Genomic DNA, 21630 nt, shown 5'->3' on the forward strand with positions numbered 1-21630 from the left:
TTACAGGCATATAAATTATCACATGCAAAATTATAACACATACCAAATTATATCACCCTCTTAAAGTATACATGTGAGTTGGTTTTAGTATATGCACAGAGTTGTGCAATCATAATCACAATCAATTTTAGAACATTTTCATTACCCTGAACAGGGACTCCTTATACTTCAATAGCTTCTCATTATAAAAATCTTAATATTCGGGATTAAGGATAGAGCTCAGTGGTAGAGCCTTTGTCTAGCATTTGTGAAGCCCTGGATTAAATATCCCCATAAAATAACAAAAAAAAATCTGAATATTCAACAATGATATCTGAGCATTTGTATGTTTTACGTGCTCCATAGTTAATTCTGATTTGCAGTCAGGACCGACACGTAGTGCTCAATAAACACTTAGATGAATGGGTGGGTGGTAAGGGAATGGATATGTTAAAACAGGTTTGTTTTTGGTTTTGGTTTTTTAACTCTTTTCACTCCTTTTATTTTTCTGGTGCCAATATATTGTGGACATTGTTTTTTTTTTTAATTTGTTTTAATTAGTTACACATGATAGTACAAAGACCTTGACACATCATACATTTGAATCAGATGGGATATAATATCTCATTTTTCTGAGTATACAGGTAAAACAGGGGTTCTTAAGCTTGGTAATATTGACATTTTAAGTCACTTATTTGTTTGTGGGGCTGTACTATGTGTTTCTGGAAGGAATTTAACAGTATCTCTGGCCTTAACCCATGAGTTGCCAGTAGCATTTCCCCATTTATGACAGTTAAAAAAATGTCTCCTAATATTTCCTAATGTCCCCTGATGACAAAATTGCCCTGGTTGAAAACCCCTTGAGTAGATTAATAAATGTATACAGAGATGGATACAGGCTTACATGGATGGATATGTGGATGGATGGGTGGATGAAAGGGTGGATGGATCAATGATCGCTTCTCATAAAGCTAACTGAATGTTTTTGTTCCTGAAGTTTTTACTCTGAATACATCCCCCTTGCTCGTTGTCCATCAAATAGCATAGCAGAGTAAATATTTGGAACATAAAATAATTGGAAGACTACAGAAATTAAAATTTCAGACACTGACATCATTCTCCAATGTAAAACTGAATTCTAAAGTCTGACCCAAGAAAAAGACTTGATAAATATAGTGTCATAAAATAAAACTGATTATAGCAAAAACTATGTGGTAAATTGTTACTAATTGAAAACTGACAAAAGAATCAAATCTTGGACACAATACCAAGATAAAATAAAATTTTGACCTGGGGTAAGAGGGCAAGAGAAAAGAGACCCCATTCACTTTGGCATGTTTTCAAGGTTCATCAATGTTGATGTATATATTAGAACATCATTTTTAATAGCTGAATAATATTCAATTATATGAATAAAACGCCTTTTGTTTATCCACTTATTGACATACATTTAGATTGTTTCCAACAAATATTATGAATAGTGTTGCTATGTATATCCATGTACAAGTTTTTGTTTTTTATAGCTGAGCGTGGTGGCACACACATAATCCCAGTGACTTGGAAGGCTGAGGCAGTAGGATCACAAGCTTTAGACTAGCCTCAGTGACTTGCTGAGGCCCTAAGCAATTTAGCAAGACTCTGTCTCAAAATTTTAAAAAAGATAAAAATAAAAAAAAAAAGAACTGTGAATGTACTTCAATAGTAGAGTGCCCTGGGTTTGATCCCCGTTTTTGTTTTTTTTTTTTTAAAAAAAAAAGCAAAAGTGTTGTTTTGGGTACTGGGGATTGAATCCAGGGTGCTCTTTCCAGCCCATTTTATTTTGGTACCAGGGATTGAACTCAGGGGTACTCAACCCCTGAGCCACATCCACAACCCTATTTTGTGCTTTATTTAGAGACAGGGTCTCACTGAATTGCTTAGTGCCTCACCATTGCTGAGGGGGGCTTTGAACTAGTGATCCTCCTGTTTCAGCCTCCCAAGCTGCTGGGATTACAGGCATGTACCACTGCATCCAGCCCCAACCCTTCCTATTTTTTATTTTAAGACATGGTCTTGCTCAATTGCTACAACTGTCCTTGTGATCCTCCTGCATCAGTCTCCCAAATTGCTGGAATTACAAGGGTGCCACCACTCCTGCCCATGTTCAACTTTTTATAAGAACATATGTTGGGATTTAACACTGGTTAGTGCCTAGGAAGATTTGTTGGTCCTGGTGGTGAAATAAAAAGAATTTCAAAAAATATGTTATTATAGGGAAACTGGCCTTTTCCCTCGTCCCCAATCTTCACATTGGGATCAAAGCAGAAAGACCTTGGTTGTGAAGTAAAGAAATGTGTTCATAAATCATCTGAAGGAATTTGTACATGCATGTAATCTATCTTATATATAAATCCCCCCTGCTTGTAAGTGTGGTGTGCCCTCCGTATTGTCTTGGCTACTGCCAGAGGTGCACATGAATAATAAAAAGTCCAAACCCCTCTCTATTGAGTCTTCCAAATTATTTGGGATTAGTAAACAATACACTGGGGTTTTTGTAGTCCTGGGGATGAGCAACATATACTTTAATTCTCTTATGTATATACTTTAGAGTAGAATTGCTGGGTCACATGGTAACACTATTGTCTAAGACCACTTGCACTGTTATAACAAAATATCCAGGACTGGGTAATTTACAAATGACAAAAAATTATGTCTAACAGTTCTGGATGCTGGGAAGTCCAAGATCAAGACACTATTATGGGGCTGGGGGTGTGGCTCAAGCGGTAGCGCGCTTGCCTGGCATGCGTGCGGCCCACGTTCGATCCTCAGCACCACATACAAACAAAGATGTTGTGTCTGCCAAAAACTAAAAAATAAATATTAAAATTCTCTCTCTCTCTCTCTAAAAAAAAAAAAAAAAAAAAAAAAGACATTATTATGTTTGGTGTCCGGTGAGGGTCCATCTCTCATAGATGGTGCCCTCTAAGGAATCCTCATTGCAAAAAGAATGGAAGAGTCAGAAGGGCTTGGCTAGCTAGTTCCCTCCAGTCTTTTTCATAAAGTCACTAATTCCATTCATGAGGGCTCCCCCCACACCCACCCAGAACTGAACCCAGGGGCACTCTACTATTCAGTTACATGCTCATCACCTCCTCCTGTCTTAGCCTCCTGAGTTGCTGGAATTACAGGGATGTGCCATCATATCTGGCTAACATCTTATTTTTGGAAGCTATATTTTCAAAATAAATCATTTAGTGAGAAGAGTGACAATATTTCACATTTTCGTAGGGACTGAACCAGAGGTGCTTCACTAAGCTACATCCCCAGTGTTTTAATTTTGGGACAGTCTCCCTAAATTGCTGAGGCTGGCTTTGAACTTGTGATTCTCCTGCCTCAGCCTCCTGAGTCACTGGGATTATAGGTATGTGCTACCATGACTGACTCTCCATTTCTTTTAGTTTTTTATTTTGATACAGGGCCTCACTAATTTGCCTAGACTTGCTTTAAATTTGTCATCCAGCTTCAGCCTTGTGAGTAGATGGGATTGCAGACATGGGCAACAAACCCCAACTCTAAATTTTGATATAAAAATAATTCATTTTTTTTAGCTGGGTATGGTGACACATTCCTCTAATTCTAACTACTTGGTGAGGCAGGAGGATAGCAGGTTTTGGGTCAGCCTCAGCAATTTGGCAAGTTCCTACCTCAAAATGAAATGAAAACAACTGGGATGTATGGTACAGCACCCCTGTTCAATCCCCAGTATGCAAAAAAAGAACATTTTTAAACTTCATTTATTCATTCATTAATACCAGGGATTTCGGGGCTAGGATTGTGGCTCAGTGGTAGAGCACTTGCCTAACATGCACGAGGCACTAGGTTCAATCCTCAGCACCACATAAATATAAAATAAAGATATTGTGACCACCTAAAACTAAAAAATAAATATAAAAAAAAAATACCAGGGATTTCACTAAGGAGTGCTTTGGCTGAACCACATCCCCAGCCCTTTTTGTGTTTTGAGCCAGGGTCTTGCTAAGATGCTTAGGAGCTCACTAATTTCTGAGATGGGCCTCAAACTTGTGATCCTCCTGTCTTAGCCTCCTGAGTTGCTGGGATTACAGGCATATGCCATCATATCTGGCTAACATCTTATTTTTAGAAGCTATATTTTCAAAATAAATCATTTAGTGAGAGGAGTGACAATATTTCACATTTTTGTAATGGCTGCTTAACAGATAATAACAACTATATTATCATCTGTTGAAATATCACAAGTCCTACTGCTGCTGGAAAACTTCAATATCTACTTGTGAGAGAATGAGAACAACAATAACAAAAGAATAAATAATATCTTAGTATTGTTACAAAGACAGTTTTGACCTTGCAGATCCCCTAAGAAGGAGTTTAGGGACCTGGGATGCCATATTTTGAGAATCAACCACCGCTCTGTTCAGTGTTCCCACAATAACCCAATGAGGCTCTACCATTTGTACTTACCACACCTTATTAGAATTATCTGTCTCTCTTAAAGTTCCCTAAAGTCCATGAGCCTTCTTTAACTTTGAATTTCCCGTGCCTCACACAACATAAAACACATATCTTCTCAATAAAATTTCCAATAAATAGCAAATATAGAAAAACATCCACAAACTCTAATATTAAAGGTATATGTGAGTCATTGCAGTGGCACATGCCTGTAATCCCAGCAGCTCTGGAGGCTGAGACAGGAGGATCAAGTTCAAAGCCAGCCTCAGCAACGATGAGGCACTAAGCAACTCAGTGAGACCCTGTCTCTAAATAAAATACAAAGAAGGGCTGGGGATGTGGCTCAGTGGGCAAGTGCCAGAATTCAATCCCCATTTCCCACCCCCCCAAAAAAATGGTATATGTGAATTAAGCAGATTTTCGCATGGCAAATACTTTAACTAATAGAAATGTATAAAAGAAAAGTCTCATGATAAATTGATAGCAATGCCAGAAGTAGAATAAAGAATATATTCAGACCTGGTGTGACAACATAAGATTGGACATTTTCAAAGTTACGCCCTGAGGGAATAAGGAAAGCAGATCCTAAAAATCATCTTAAACTATGAACACCCATGGCTATGTCTTCTGACTAAATAAAAAGTATACACCTCTTCTAGGAGACAATTGCCCTACTGTTTTAAAAATGGTGGGGGAGGGGAGGTAGTGTCAAGGTAAGGAAAGTGCTGCTCACTGATGTCTAAGAAAGAATACAGTTTATCAAATTCATGTATATTTGACATTTCATCAAATAAGATGTTTTTAAATGGAGATGGGGTACATGCCTAGCATATACAAGACCCTAGGTTTGATTCCCAGCACACATACAAAAAGTTCCTAACTTTAATTGCATTTACTTTCAAATCAATGCCTTCTTACATTTCTGTAAATGAGCCCCACCTTCCCACCCTTCTAAACACTGACATCAATGAAGACAGGGCACACACTTGTCTCTCTTGCTTAATATACCTAGACTAATACCCTGATAATCAACATATCCAGATTTGCTCATTAGTTAGACAGCTAAAGAAGCACTTGTGAAGGGCTGATGAAATGGCTCAGTTGGTAGAGTGCTTGCTTCACATGCACAAGACCCTGGGTTCAACCCCTAGCACCACCAAAAAAAAAACACTTGTGACAATGAAGATAAATTCTTTTGCAGTAGGACCTCAGTGACACTGGGTCAAGGTGTCATAATTAGAGGATGAGAAGATTGTCAGTTATGGGGGGAAGATTTTACACTGAGCCCATTCAGCTCTACAGCTCTAGGGAGGCCATTGCAGCTTTCATGCATTAGAGCTAATGGTCTCCTCTGGTCCTCCATTCTCAATTGTATATAAAGCTGTAAAACGCAGAGGCTGTGTGTCATGATATTCAGAAAGTCTCTAAAGTTTGGAACCTAGAAAAGCCCCTCTAAGTAGAACAAATGTGGCATTCCCAAGGTCCTAATTTTGACCACAGCTCATTGATGGTTCACACTTTATTGGCAAAGCATTCAGTTATTGCCGTTTATGCTGGTGGATACCTATAACCCCATCAATTTGGGAGAATGAGGCAGGAGGATCACATGTTCAAGACTAGCCTCAGAACTTAGCAAGACCCTAACTCAAAATAAAAAATAAAAAGGGGGCTGGGGAATGTAGACAATGATTAAGCATTATATTGTATGTTGTCTCTAGGGCTGATTTCTATAATATATATCTTATTCCCTCCATCAAATTGAGGGCTGGGAAAAGATGGATTTATTTTCTACATATGACATATGGTTTTGCATTCTGAAGTTAACAGAGCTTCTTATTCACTCCTCAAAAAGTTCCAAAATTTCACTTCACTATTTTTGTTCTAACTATGAAATTTATATCTGAGAAATTTTTAAAAAAGAAGAAAGAAAAGCAAAAATTATTACTTGTCAACAATAATGAAAATCTCAGTTCAAAGAAACCCAAAGCCCGATTTGGTGGTGCGTGCTATTATCCCAATGACTCAGGAGACTGAAGAAGGCAGCCAGCCTGGGCAATTTAGTAAAACCCAATCTCAGAATAACAAAAAAAGACTGGAGATGTAGCTCAGTGGTACAGAGCCCCTGAGATCAACCCTCAGTATGTATGTATGTATGTATGTATGTATGTATGTATGTATGTATAAATAAGTAAATAACAAAAGGAAGAAAGGAAAAATGTATCTCTGAGGTAAACATAAAAAACTATAAAATATTTAGGAGAAAAATTTTCTGAGAAACTTGTGATTGGCATTGATGTCCTATCTAAGAATTAAAGGAGATTTTTTTTTAAAAAAGTCAAATAATATTACTTATTGACAATAGTAAAAATCTTAGTTAAAAAAAGAAACCCAAATTGTATGGTTAAAAAAAAAAGAAACTCAAAATCTCTGATATAAAATATAAAATTATAAAACATCTAGGACAAAACTAGGTCACCTTGCAATTGGTTATTAGCTTTCAGACACCACCAAAAATCATGATCCATGGGGGATGAATAGGTAAGATGGACTTCATTAGAATTTAAAACTTTGCCTATAGACTCTCAAAAACATGCTTTTATCATTTAGTAATTTTTTTAATATTTTTTTTTAAATTTTTTTGGCGGACACAACATCTTTGTTTGTATGTGGTGCTGAGGATGGAACCCGGGCCGCACGCATGTCAGGCGAGCGTGCTACTGCTTGAGCCACATCCCCAGCCCCTCATTTGGTAATTTATAATCAAATCGTAACTGGCTGGAGAATTACTGTTAAGTTCAATATTTTTCTCTTAAAAAAAAACAAAAAATAAAACTACAGTTTGGGGACTGGTGTTGTGGCTTAGTGATGAGTGCTTGCCTAGCATGTATGAGGTGCTGGGTTCAATTCTCAGCACCACATATAAATAAATGAATAAAGGTCCATAAAAAAATTTTAAAAATACATATAAATAATTAAGAAACAAAAAACCACTAAAGTTTGGGTTGGGAATGTGGCTCACTGGTAGAATGTGTGCCTGACCATACATAGGCCCTGGGTTCAATATCCAGCAACACAAATAAACATAAGTTAAAAAAAAAAATTATTCTAATTACACTTTTAGGAAGGACTTAACTTATTCATATGCTAATAATTATTTTTTTCTTTGCATTTTAACTCTTGCCTTTTCTGACTTGGCTTTATATTATTAATATACATATAGGAAGTCTTTTTTTTTCTATTTGTTAGCTGAATGCTGAAGAAGCCAGTTTTGCTTTTTGCTAACCTTTAAAAGTTTATCACCACTGAGGATATAGCTCAGTTAGTAGAGTGCTTGCCTCGCATGCACAAAGCCCTGGGTTCAATTCCCAGGACCACACAAACACACACAAAAGTTTATCACCACTTTGCAACTATGACAATAACAATTGATTCAAGTAAAAAGAACTAAAACATAAATCAAAGCTGGGCACAGTGGCAGATGCATATAATCCCAGCTAATTGGGAGGCTAAGGCAGAAGGATCACAAGTACAAGGATCTGTCTTAAAATAAAAGAATGTAGCTCAATGATAAAGTACCTGGTAGGTGCAATCACCAGTACTGGAGTAAGGAGAAATAGATCAACGGATGGTAAAATTGGTGAAAAGTTTGAAAAGATCTTCCCATAGTATAATACTTATTAATCACCAAAGCAAAAGCTAATAACTTTTAAGTGAAGAAATTGGGCCAACATGACCTTAAGTGATCAAAGTTAAAAATGGCCAATAATAAAGGGGAAAAAAAAAGCCAATAATGAAATGAACTACCATCACGTTTATGCTGAGGGACATGCAGCATTACTTCTGTGGTGCTCCTGCCAAAAATGCACAATCTGGATCAAATTATGAAGAATATGAAGAATAGACAAACATGAATTGAGGGACATTCTATTACATAAATGAACCTGTATTTTCCAAATACATCACAGTTATTAAAGACAAAGAGGGCTGGGGATGTAGCTCAATGGTAGAGTGCTTGACTAGAAAAGCTAAGAAACTGCTTCAAATTAAAGGAAATCATAGAAACCTGACACCATATTTACAATGTGATGCTGAACTGGTAGTGGTATCATGAATAATAGTATATATCTGGTAAAAATAGAACATGGACTATTGTTGTGATGTGTGCTTTGCCATGTTATGATTCTCAGGGGTCTAAGAAAATTGGTATTTTAGTTATGGTAAATTTGACTGTTTTGACAACACTAACTCCATTTTGAGCTTTTTCTTATAACATAAGTTGTGATTGAGCCAAGTGGCTAGCTGATGGTTACCTAGACAACTGAGAGCTACAATGATAACTATGCCTGATATCAAATTTGATAATTGGTGACCAAGACTTTTCCCTCTAAACTTGATATCTGAAATCTAAGAAAATATACTTTATGGGATATAAATGCCCATGCTTTCAGACTGCTGTTTGAGACACATCTCACTCTGATTCTACTCTGAGTATTCACTCCCTACTTGGCTCATCTACACATCCCTTATCCTATACATGTCTGTCTCTCCCTCCCTCCCTCCTCTCAGGCCATATATGGCCTCCTTGTAGTTACTCCAAAATGCCAGGCTGCTTCCCACTAAAAAGCCTTCCAATGTGCAACCCTTCACTTATGTTGGGAGTTCTTAGCCATGTTAGGCTCATTATTTTAAAAAGGGATTTTAAAAATATTTCCTTAACCATTTAAAATAAAATTTGTAGTTAATAGGAGCTAAACATAACTTTAAATAATTACATATCCACACATGTTATGTAGAGTTCTAACTATAATAAAAAGGACAAATAAAAGGAACATTAATTTATTATAAAAATATTTTCATGCTAATGGTAAATGTTCCAGTACAACTACATTAGAAGTAATAAAATGGTAATCAAATGGTTGCTCCAATACTTAGTTTCTAAATGTGATCGCTACATAGATCAACAGATACATATGTTGTCTCGGTGATTAAACAGCACCACCAGATATGTCATTGGTGACATGAATTTTAGAAAGATAACTCTTGGTAAAGTTCTAAAAAAAACAAAGCATAATTGCATAATTTTTCCTTACATTTATTAAGCAGCTCCAGTCTTGGAAAACTGACTATTAAAACCATGCCTCAAAGTATTTTGCTTATACATAAAATCCAGTTAGGTCCTAGGCCAAACGCTCTCAACCTGTGCTATACATTGAGGTAATTCCTTTGTGGTACTAGGGATTGAACCCAAGGACACCTCATTGAGCTAAAGCCCCAGTCCCTCTTATTTTTATTTTGAGATAGGGTCTTGGTAAATTGCTGAAGCTGGCTACAAACTTGTAATCCTCCTGCCTTAGCCTTCTGAGTACCTGGGATTACAGGTGTGTGCCACCATGCCCAGCTTCTCAGCATCTTTTAAAAGCTCTGATTCTAGTGTGCAGCCAGAGTTGAGATCCACTGTTTGAAGCTAAAGTAAGTAAATAGGTATTCATCTATATGAAGTCAGGATGGAAGGTCCTACAGGACACACATCAAGTTGCTAGATTTTGAGATTTGAATGTCCCACAAAGGCCCACGTGTTGAAGACTCAGTCCTCAGCCAAGTGGCTCTATGGGAAGGAAGGTGGTAGAACTTTTAGAAGGTGGTGCCTGTTACAAGGAAGTTGATTCATCAGAGTATATCCTTGAAAGGAATACTGGAAACCTAGCCCCTCCTCCTTTCTCTTTTTTAGCTTCCTGGCCACCAAGAGATGGACTGTTTCCTCTGCCACACACTCCAAGCACACTCCTAACACAGGCCCAAAGCAATAGGGTCAATGGGTCACAGAAAGAAACCTACAAAACTGGGAGCCAAAATTAACTTTTGCTACTTAAAAGTTGATTATCTCAGGTATTTGCCACAGTAATAAATGGCTAACATACAAGTACTTTAGCTCAGTACAAAAGACTAACACAAGTCTTTGCTTTACAGGCTATCTTTCACTTTACTAAGGCTATCATTATGACAACCAAAACTGCCCTGCCTCTTATTTTTGAAACAACCTCTAAAGCTTTGTCCCAAACCAGATGAGAATCACTGACCTAACTCATTCATCACTCGAATCTCAATTCAAACATCACCTCCTCTGGGAAACCTTCCCTAAACCTGCAGAACAAACTAGGATTTTCTGCTCTATCTTCTCATTATACCATGTACTTTTCATTCATAGCTATCATTATAACTAGTAATTAAATTTACTTTAGGGATTATTTTATTTATACTTATCTACAACTAGAACAGCTATTCTCAAACTTAAGCAAATCATCAGAATCACTTGGAGGACGCTCAAAGTGCCAGATGCAATGGCACTTTGGTCTCAAAATAAAAAATTAAAAAGGCTGAGGATGTAGTTCAGTGGAAGAGTGCTCCTGGGTTCAATCCCCCACTTTTTAACTTACTTAAAAAGTAAGTTAATGGCTATATGACTGGAAAATTGCTGTCTTCAAATACACAGGTATTATAAAATAAGGGTGGTGGTTATTATACTGGGAAACACAACACTTTAAATGTATATATTCCTTTTCTTTAAAAAAAAAATTTTAAAGTTGTAGATGGACACAGTACCTTTATTTTATTTATTTATTTTTTGTATGTGGTGCTGAGGAGCAAAACCCAGTGCCTCACAAATGCTAGGCAAGCGCTCTACCACTGAGCCACAACCCCAGCCCACATATAGTACTTTTCCACTTTCAGAACTTAAGACAAAGAAAAGTATGAGCTGGGCGCAGTGGCACACTCCTGTAATCCCAGTGACTTGGAAGGCTGAGGCAGGAGGATCATGAGTTCAAAGCCAGCCTCAGCAACTTAGTGAGGCTCTAAGCAACTCAGTGAGACCCTGTCTCTAAACAAAATATTAAAAAGGGCTAGAGATGTAGCTCAGTGGTTCAGTCCCTGGTATCAAAAACAAAAAAGGATAAGATGATCAATTGAAAGCAAAAATTCTAGAGTTAGACAAATCAAGGTTTGAAAACTGTGCCACTTGGCATGTTAACTTCCTGTAACTTCAGTTTGCTCCTTTCTCTCCTCCCAAACCTCTCTCTTTCCCATAGTACTAGGGATCAAACCCAGGAGTAGTCTGTCTCAGAGCTATACCTAAAGTCCTTTTTATTGTAAGACAGGATCTTGCCCAGTTGCTGAGGCTAGCCTTGAAATTGTGATCCTCCTGCCTCAGCCTAGGAGTGACTGCTCTTACAGAGGTGCACCACTATATCCAGTTTCCCTATCTCTTAAGGGGGAATATCATTAATACCTTCCTGAGAGTTGTTATGAAAATAAAGTAACAGAGAGAGCACTTAGCATAGCCTGCCACATAAGTAAGCACCCAATAAATGTTTGCCATTGTAAGTCTGCCTGATTTTATATACAGTAAGATACCCAGGGGAGTTTTCCTAATAAACTATTTTTTCTAATAGCCTTTCTAATAAGCTATATTCATGACTACAACTTTAAATGGTAAATGAATATAAAAGGAAGATGGAGACAATACACAAAATACAACAGAATTAAATAAATCACCAATTCAAAAATAATTATCTGGGACTCAAGAAGACAGTGAATTCTTCCCAAGTTATAAGTGAAATAATTTTTGCTAGTTGGAAAATATTATAGAGCTATAAAGGAATATATAACATATGATTAGCTTAGGGCTTGAAAATGATGAACACTTGGGCTGGAGATGTGGCTCAAGCGGTAGCGCGCTCGCCTGACATGCGTGCGACCCGGGTTCGATCCTCAGCACCACATACCAACAAAGATGTTGTGTCCGCCGAGAACTAAAAAATAAATATTAAAAATTCTCTCTCTCCTCTCTCACTCTCTCTTTAAAAAAAAAAAAAAGAAAAAAGAAAATGATGAACACATGGCAATTAAAAGCAGACAAGTATAATTACTGTTCCATCAACAAGTTACAAGAACATCAGACATTCCTTGCAGGCAGAACAAGAATCCAAAACCCAAAATCTCCTCTGTTAGAAAAAACATTAATACTAGAATGTGTGTAGCTTATATCGCAAGAATTAAGACGACTAAAATGAATGCAGTGGTGGATACCTGTAATCCCAGAAGTTTAGGAGGCTGAAGCAGAAGGATCTCAGGTTCTAAGCCAGCCTCAGCAATTTAGTGAGACTCTAGCAAAATAAAAAATAAAAAGAACTAGGAATGTAGCTCAGTGGTTAAGCACCCCTTCATTCAATCCCTCAGTACAAAGAAAAAAAAAGAAGAGGAGGAGGAGTAGGAGAGTTAAGGCAACTAATGATTCCCAAAGAAAGAATGAAATTTCCACAATTATATAAGTGGAAAAAACAACAATAAAATAATTCCAACTGACCCAAACTTGCCTGTTTCCTTAGGCTCACATCATAATGCATAAATTAAACACATTAGGAGAATTTCATCTAGTTCTCCTCAGGAGTTCCCCCTCAAAATTATCAATGAAACTGGATGCGATGGCTCATGCCTATAAACCCAGTGACCCAGGAAGCTGAGGCAAGAGAATTGCAAATTCTAGGTCAGCCTCAGCAACATAGCAAGGCCTTAAACAACTTAGTGAGACCCTGTCGCAAAACAAAAAATTAAAAGGTCTGGGGGATGTGGCTCAGTGGTAAAGTGCCTCTAGGTTAAACCCCCAATACTCAAAACAAAAAAAAAAATTATATGGAATGAATCTTAATTAAGGGGAATGTTATCTGTACAGCTCATAAATATGGAACCTAACTTTTGAAAATATACAACCACAAAAACATGCTTTATTTTTACTTTTTTGATACTGGGGATTGAACTCAGCCAGATGTGCTCTACCACTGAGCCACATCCTCAGCCCTTTTTATGTTTTATTTTAAGACAAGGTCTCACTAAGTTGCTTAGGGCCTTGCTAAATTGTTGAGGCTAGCCTCGAACTTGCGATCCTCCTGCTTTAGCCTCTCAAGCAGCTGGGATTGTAGGCGTGCTCCACTATACCCAGCAAATACATGTCTTAAATAATTACATTTTTGTTCACATAACAGCAGCAATTTGAAATGGTTTATAAAAATGAAGAAAATGCTCAATTTAATAGAATCTAAATACAAAACCTATATTAAATCGGTAGTTCAAGAATACATAATTTTATGGGTCTAGGGGTGTGGCCCAGTGGTATCACTACTTGCCTTGAATGCTCGAAGCCTTGGGTTGGGTCCCCAGTACTATTTGTGCACACACACACACACAGAAGAACATAAAGGAATAAATGAAATGAGATTTCAATAATTTAGTAGAAATTAATTACTGTGCTATCATGTTTAAGTAATTGGAGATAGTAGTAAACTAGATAGAAATACTGAGCATCTCCTATTTCTTTTTTTTTTTTTTTTTTTTTTTTTTTTTTTTTTTTTTTTTTTAAAGAGAGAGTGAGAGAGAGGGGGACAGAGAGAGAGAGAGAGAGAGAATTTTAACATTTATTTATTTTTTCTTAGTTCTCGGCGGACACAACATCTTTGTTGGTATGTGGTGCTGCTGAGGATCGAACCCGGGCCGCACGCATGCTAGGCGAGCGCGCTACCGCTTGAGCCACATCCCCAGCCCCAGCATCTCCTATTTCAAATGGCAGACCTTCAAGTTATTTCCTAAGAAAATTGTTAATAGGCTATTTTAAATAATCTGAAATTTTAAAAAACCCTCCAAGTTGAGTTGAATTTATAACTCTGATAGTATGAAATGTTGATTTAGATCACAAAAGTTCAATCATTTGAAGAAGTAAAGTACAATATGTCAAAATGGAGTTTGACCTCTTGTTGACAGTCACTTCAAATTCCTTACAGTGGCTCAGCAGGTAAGGAATTCATGGAATTCAGGTCTTCAAGGTCTAACAAACATTGCAGTGAAACCACCCAGGCAGCACCAAATTATGTGGGAAAAGCTGATTGATCATCTAACTCCTTAGATCCTTTCCACTTTATCTCTACTTTACAACTCTACTACTTCTAAATAACAGGATGAGTACAATTAGTTAATATTATAAATTATTATTAGAAATGTGCAATTAGTAAATATTATAAATTAGTCATTATAAATGCAAGGACAAATTGTGGTCAGGAATGTTTAAACCGTAGTTTAAAATAAAGCTTTTGGATTACCCATGGATTTCTTTTAATCCACATAATCCTCCTGTTGCAGGCAGGGATAATCAGGATCACATTTCCCTTGAAGGCAAATGAGCACTTGCCTGGTGGTCTCCCAAATGGTTGGAGCACCAGAAAAACCAAATTACAGGGTCAGGGATGCTTCGGTCCCTGGATTTACACCAGAGAGGATTTGGAGCTGCAAACCTAGCTCTAGCAATATCAGAAAATAGGGGGTGCTGGGGATGTGGCTCAAGTGGTAGCATGCTCACCTGGCATGCATGAGGCCCGGGTTCGATCCTCAGCACCACATACAAACAAAGATGCTGTGTCCGACGAAAACTAAAAAAAAAAGAAATATTAAAAAATTCTCTCTCTCTCTCTCTAAAAAAAAAAAAAAAAAAGAAAAAGAAAATAGGGAACTGTCCAGATTAGCATCCTTGATTTCAGAAGTAAACTCCCAATTCAAAAGCCAAATAGCTAGAATGTGGAATCAACCTATATGCCCTTCAATAGATGAATGGATTAAAAAAATGTGGCATTTATACACAATGGAATATTACTCAGCACTAAAAAATAATAAAATCATGGCATTTGCAGGCAAATGGATGGCATTAGAGCAGATTATGCTAAGTGAAGTTAGCCAATCCCTAAAAAACAAATGCCGAATGTCTTCTCTGATATAAGGGGGGTGACTCAAAATGGGATAGGGAGGAAGAGCATGAGAAGAAGACTACCACTAAATAGGGAAGAGAGGTGGGAGGGAAAAAGAGGGAGAAGGGGAGTTGCACAGAAGATGGAAGGAGAACCTCATTGTTATACAGAATACATATATGATGTTGTAATAAGAAAAAAAAAAGTGTGTCACATTAGATTGGATAGAGAGAAAGGATGGGAGAGGAGGGGAGGAATAGGGAGGATAGGAAGGGCAGCAGAATAGACAATATGATTGATGTATGTACATTCCATGTATGTATTATATATCAAAATGCATTCTACTGTCATGTATGACTAAAAAATAAATAAATAAATAAATAAATAAATAAATAAATAAATACATGCCAACCTCAGCAGTAGAGCATTCACCCTGCATACGTAAGGCCCTGGGTTTCATACTCAGCACTACATAAAAATAAAGGTATAGCATCTAACTACAACTAAAAAATAAATATTAAAAAAAAAGCCAACCTCAGGTTATCTGCTAAATATTCAAGGAATTACTATAAAGAAATAAGAGCCTGTAATACCAGCTACTTGAGGTTAAGGCAGAAGGATCAAAAGTTGGAGGCCAGCTTTGGCACTTTAGCAAGAATTTGCCTCAAAATAAAAAATAAAAAGGGTTTGGGATATAGCTTAGTATTGTAAAGCATCTTTGGGTTCAATCCCCAGTACAGGAGGAGCAGGGGACAACAAGTTAAAGAGAGCTAGAAGTTTAAAGCTAAAACTAGCCCCAATAGCTGGAAGATAAGAACACTACCTTGATGAGAAAGCAGAGATCTCCTTTTAGGCCAGGTACAATAGGGCATGCCTAAAATCCCAGTGGTTCAATAGGCTGAGGCAACATGATTGCAAGTTCAAAGCCAACCTCAGCAACTTAGTGAGACCTAAAGCAATTTAATGAAACCCTGTCTCAAAATTTAAAAAATTAAAAAGGGCTTGGGATGTGGCTCAGTGCCTAGGTTCCATCCTTGATACTGAGGGTAAGGGGGAAGAAATCTCCTCTTAGGAAAAGGATAATTGCTTCTCTCATAAGGTCTGACCACCACATACTCATAGACACTCCTCAGAAAAAGAGCCCGCACAAACCAGGAAATGGAAAGGAGACAAGGAAAAAAGCCCAAGTGCCAAAATATGGGATAGAGGTGAGAGATAAGAGGTTGAAGGTGGGGAAACATAGAAGGGACTTTGTCCCATACAAGTTTGAAAATCTATGATAGTCTCCCTTATGTTTCTTTTCTTCTCTTATACTTATTATTCCATTAAGTACTGTTCTCCTGTCTAAATTTGATCCTCCAATGTATTTTCCCCCCATATTTCTATTTTGACAATGAAATTACATATTTCTGATTTTTCTGAACCCTTCTTTGTTCATAGATGCTAGATAGCTTTCAGGGATACAGACTTGGTCTCAGGGAGGGAGAAAATCCGCAATTCTATGTCTCATTATACAACCTATGAAAAGCTCTCAAATAAGTAGTCAATAGAAACCAAAAAATGATGATTAACCCCCAAGATATAATAACTCCAAATCAAATGGTTAAGAGGATACATACATACACCTACATTGGTGTGTGCATACACACACACAGGTATGTAATGGAAGGTTCTCAGATTCAAAAAAATAAACTAACTTGGGCACAGTGGTACACACCTGTAAAGCAGATTAGGAGGCTGAGGCAGGAGGATCCCAAATTCAAGACCAGCCTCAACAACTTAGAAAGGCCCTAAGCAACCTGGCCAGACCCTTTCTCAAAAAAAAAAAAAAAAGGTCTGGGGATGTGACTCAGTGAGTAAGTGCCCCTGGGTTCAATCCCTGGTACCAAAAAAATAATAAATGTCTAATGAAATGAAAAACAATTCAGTTATCTGTTGAAATATTAAATAAGATTGTACTGCAGAATAAAACTAGCACATCCTAGAATCAATTCCCTCTAATCAAGACCAAAACTCAATGCCTCCCCAAAACAAAACAGGGCAAGGGATGTAGCTCAGTGATATAATGCTAACCTAGCATATGGGAGGCCCTAGATTTGATTTCCCAGATGGGAAACAAATAAAAACAAGATGGGAGAGCTGTTCTTTGGTTCATTTTTTCAAAAATACTAGTGATTCAGTACACAATGAATAAAATTCACATTTTTAAAAAACATTTTTAGCTATAGACAGACACAATACATTTGTTTTATTTATTTTTATGTGGTACTAAGGATGAAACCCAGAGTCTCACACATGCAAGGCAAGTGTTCTATCACTGAGCTACAACCCCAGCCCTTGCATTTGTTTTTCTTATTAATGATTTAATGTCTGAATGCTTAGTCTTATCAGAGGTAAACACCTTCCTTACTGAAGATCTAGCTGGATGTGATGGTGCATGTCTATAATCTCAGCAACTGCAAGTTCAAAGCCAGCTTCTGCAATTTAGTGAGACCCTGTCTCAAAATAAAACATAAAAAAAGGGCTGGGGATGTGGCTCAGTGGCTAAGCACAACTGCTGGGTTCAATCCTGGTACAAAACAAACAAACAAAAAAAATCACTTAAGGGAGTTAAAAATACTTAATTTAAGAAAAGACTAACTCCAGGGTTTTTGCTTATTTCCTATTACACAAACATGGAATTAAAAAAAAAAAAAAGTAAACTGTTTTCGAGACATGTTAAACTTGGAATCAGAAGATTTTATAATTCATTTTATTCCGATAAAATGTTCCAGTAACTGTTCTGATTCCTGGGAATACCAAAGGCAAGATAGGCAAGGTCTCTGTCATCGTGAAGTTTGTATCATGTTGAAGGGGAAAAAAAAACCCTTATCATAAACAAATGAGAAAGAAAATTAGCTGAAGTAAATTTTGGATTTTCTTGGCACCATGAGAAGCCATTGAAGTAGGAGAATGATCAAAGATCACTTGGATTGCTATGTGAAAATTGAAAGCAAGACCAGAGGTGAAGAGACCAGTAAAGAAATTACTATCCAGAGCTCAGTGTGCAGTGGCACACACCTATAATCTGGGATTGCAACTATTTAGAAAGGCTGAAGCCAGAGGATCACAAATTTGAAACCAGGCTGGCAATTTAACAAGATCCTGTCTCAAAAAAAAAAAAAAAATTTTTTTTTTTTAAAGGCAGGGGTTGGGACTGAGGATATAGCTCCTGCATTCATTCTTCAATTCCCAGTACCACAAGAAAAAAAAAATAATAATAATAATAACTACCCAGGAAGAACTGGAGGTGATACAAATAGTATGTAGTAAATGTATTCAAAACACACCATGAAAGTAAACTAATAGGATTTTCTGAAGGACTTGTTATGTTTGGCATGGAGTTGCAGTGAGACAAAGAGATAAAATAAAGATGACCACTAGATTAAGCAGGGTGAGGAATGGGGCAGGAATGCATTTAGGAAATGAATAGGTTGAGGAATGGAAATCCAGAGCTGCATTTGAACATGTTACTTTGTGTGTGTGGTAGGGGGTAACTGGGGATAGAACCCAGGACTTCCTGTATGCTAGGCAAGTGCTCCTCTACTAAGCAACATCACCTGAACATGTTATATTTAAAGTATCAATAAACAGAAGCCAGGTGTGGAGACACAAACCTGTAATCCATGCTATTCAGGAAACTGAGGCAAGAGGATTGCAAGATGAAGGCCAGCATGGGCAATTCATCCAGACCTTATCTAAAATAAAATTTTTCTAAAAGGTTGAAGATGATAGAGCACTAGCAGGAAGCACTGGGTGGGTTCAATCCCCAGTATCTCTCTCTCTCTCTCTCTCTCTCTCTCACACACACACACACACACACACACACACACACACACACACACAAACACAGGCTGGGGATGTAACAATGGTGGAAGGCTTGCCTAGGAAACATAAGACCCTGAGTCCCAAGTTCAACCAGGTATGGTGGTGCACACCTGTAATTCTAACTCCTCAAAACTGAAGCAAAAAGATCACAAGGTGGAGGCCACTTTGGGCAACTTAACAAGACTCTATCTCAAAATAAAAAATTAAAAACAACTAGCGATGTAGCTCAATGGTAGAGCATGCCTGGGGTCAATCCCACGTACCAAAAAAAAAAAAAAAAAAAAAAAAGCAGGTAGAAGTTTGAAGTTCCGCACTTTTTAGGAAATTTTAAGGCTCTTTTTATATTATTTGATTCTTTAGTCATTCACCACCACCACCACTCCTGCAATCCCAGCAACTGAGAAAGCTACAGGTTTGAGGCCAGCCTCAGCACTTGGGAGACTTTATCTCAAAATAAACAAGCAAACCAAAAGGGGTGGCAGGGTGGGTGGGAATGTAGCTCAGTAGTAGAATATCTCTCGAGTATCTCTATTTTATAAAAAATAAAATAAGGCTTAGGGGCTGGGGGTGTGGCTCAGTGGTTCAAGTGCTTGCCTAGCACATTCCAGGCAAGATGTAAATTCTGAGCTGGGTGGCACATGTGGCACATGCCTGTAATCCCAGTGGTTTGGGAGGTTGAGGCAGGATTGTGAATTCAAAGCCAGCCTCAGCAACTTAGTGAGGCCCTGAGCAATTCAGTAAGACCTTGTCTCTAAATAAAATATAAAAAAGGGCTGGGGATGGGGCTGGGGATGTGGCTCAAGCGGTAGTGCACTCTCCTGGCATGCGTGCGACCCGGGTTCGATCCTCAGCACCACATACAAACAAAGATGTTGTGTCCACCAAGAACTAAAAAATAAATATTAAAAATTCTCTCAAAAAAAAAAAAGGGCTGGGGATGTGACTCAGTGGTTAAGCGCCCCTGGATTCAATTCTTTATACAAAAAAAAAAAAAAAATGTAAATTCTGACCCCCACCCTTTTCAGAGTGGCTAGCTGTGGTACTACCATTGGGTTCAGCAATCTAAATTTGACAATAGGGAAGATCTCAAAAGAAGAATATAATTCAGGCTGCAGGGTTCATTTTAAATTTTTTTCATATAATTTATTAATATTCACAAAACAAGTTGGAGCAAAACTTATATAAGTCCTGAGTCTGTCAACAACAACAAAAAAGGGCAGGAAGTGGTGCTAGGGGTTGTGTAGTTCAGTGGTAGAATTTGTGCATAGCAAGTACAAGTATTGGAGTTCAATCCTTATCACACATATACAGGAAAGACAAGCAAGAGAGGTGGGAAATATCAATAAATCAAAACCCAACTGGATTATCTCCTAAAAATAAAAATAATAATAATTTAAAAAAAAAAAACCTCTCAAGGTGGAATATCTTAGTCAAAGTGTGAATCGGAGGTGTAAAGAAAAGATTTTTGTTTCTTAAATCATTTTGCTTTGGGTGAATACAATTCCAGTTTCAGGGCTGGGGATGTGGCTCAGTGGCAGAGCACTTGCCGTACTTGAATAAAGTGCTAGGTTAGGTCCCCAGTGCATAAAACAAACACAATCCCACCCCCTGCCTTCCTTTCTTGATACTCAGGGGCACTTTACCACTGAGCTACATTCCCTCTTTATTTCTTGAGACAGGGTCCCACTAAATTGCTGAAGCTGGCCTCCAACTTTAAATTGTCTTGTCTCCACCTGCCAGACTGCTGGGGTTTACAGGCCAGAGTCACAACTCCAGCACAATTCCTTTCTTAAGCCTTAAGTTTTTACTTTATTTTATACTTGGGTTCTAAAACTAGGTTCAGATCCTTATCCTGACAACCCTTTCCTATGCTACATTATTACCACTTACACAGTTCTGCTTTTACCATAAAAGCTTACAACGTAACCTAAAAATCCCCAAATGATTAACAAACTGCTGAGAACTGACTCGTTGGAGATGATTTTATTAGGAATCATATGTCCAAACATCCATTCTGTGCTTCAAAATAAGTACTCTTATAATTTAATTATGACTTCACCAGACAGTAACACTGCCCACAATGATGTTTACAAAAGCACTTGTCACTCCCTTCGGATGTAGCAATGCAGAAAAAGAAGGCTGTTTCCAGACTCTTCCTGTGTTTATATTCTGTAACAAGTGACAAGAGTTTAAGTGTCTCTTAAGATTATTTAAACAGCAAAGCCCTTAAAGTTTATGTGTCCCACCGTCTTCCATCCTAAGCAAATCCTGAATTCACCTGGTTTCCTTACAGCAGCAGTTTCTACTCGGTTTCTAAGACAGGTTTCCAAGCCACCTTTTCCAAGAGACTACAGACTCTTGGAAGAGACCACAGAATTCTACTTCGGCCACTAAGATAACAGACTCCAGCATTAAGCAACTCCAGTTGAGGTTACTGCAGCACTAGAGCAGTTCGGAAGTAAATGTGCCCCCAAACGCAAACCCGCTGCCAAGAACTGGCAATTGCTAACAAGAGATGCTGCAGCAGGACTCT

General features: G+C 37.7%; 1 protein-coding gene across 3 annotated transcripts in view; it reads right to left on the minus strand.

Annotated features, from left to right (window-relative positions):
* The window catches only part of Pik3cb (phosphatidylinositol-4,5-bisphosphate 3-kinase catalytic subunit beta), a 134776-nt gene that overhangs the window by 112400 nt on the left and 746 nt on the right, over positions 1–21630 (minus strand). The window contains exon 2 of one of the 3 annotated variants that reach the window (XM_078043407.1): positions 14849–14918. The exons of the other annotated variants lie outside the window; for them this stretch is intronic. The gene's annotated coding sequence lies outside the window, so the exon portion shown is untranslated. The remainder of the gene's footprint in view (positions 1–14848; positions 14919–21630) is intronic. 3 annotated transcript variants of the gene reach the window in all.

The sequence above is a fragment of the Ictidomys tridecemlineatus genome, chromosome 3 (assembly GCF_052094955.1).
Source record: "Ictidomys tridecemlineatus isolate mIctTri1 chromosome 3, mIctTri1.hap1, whole genome shotgun sequence".
Lineage (NCBI taxonomy): Eukaryota > Metazoa > Chordata > Mammalia > Rodentia > Sciuridae > Ictidomys > Ictidomys tridecemlineatus.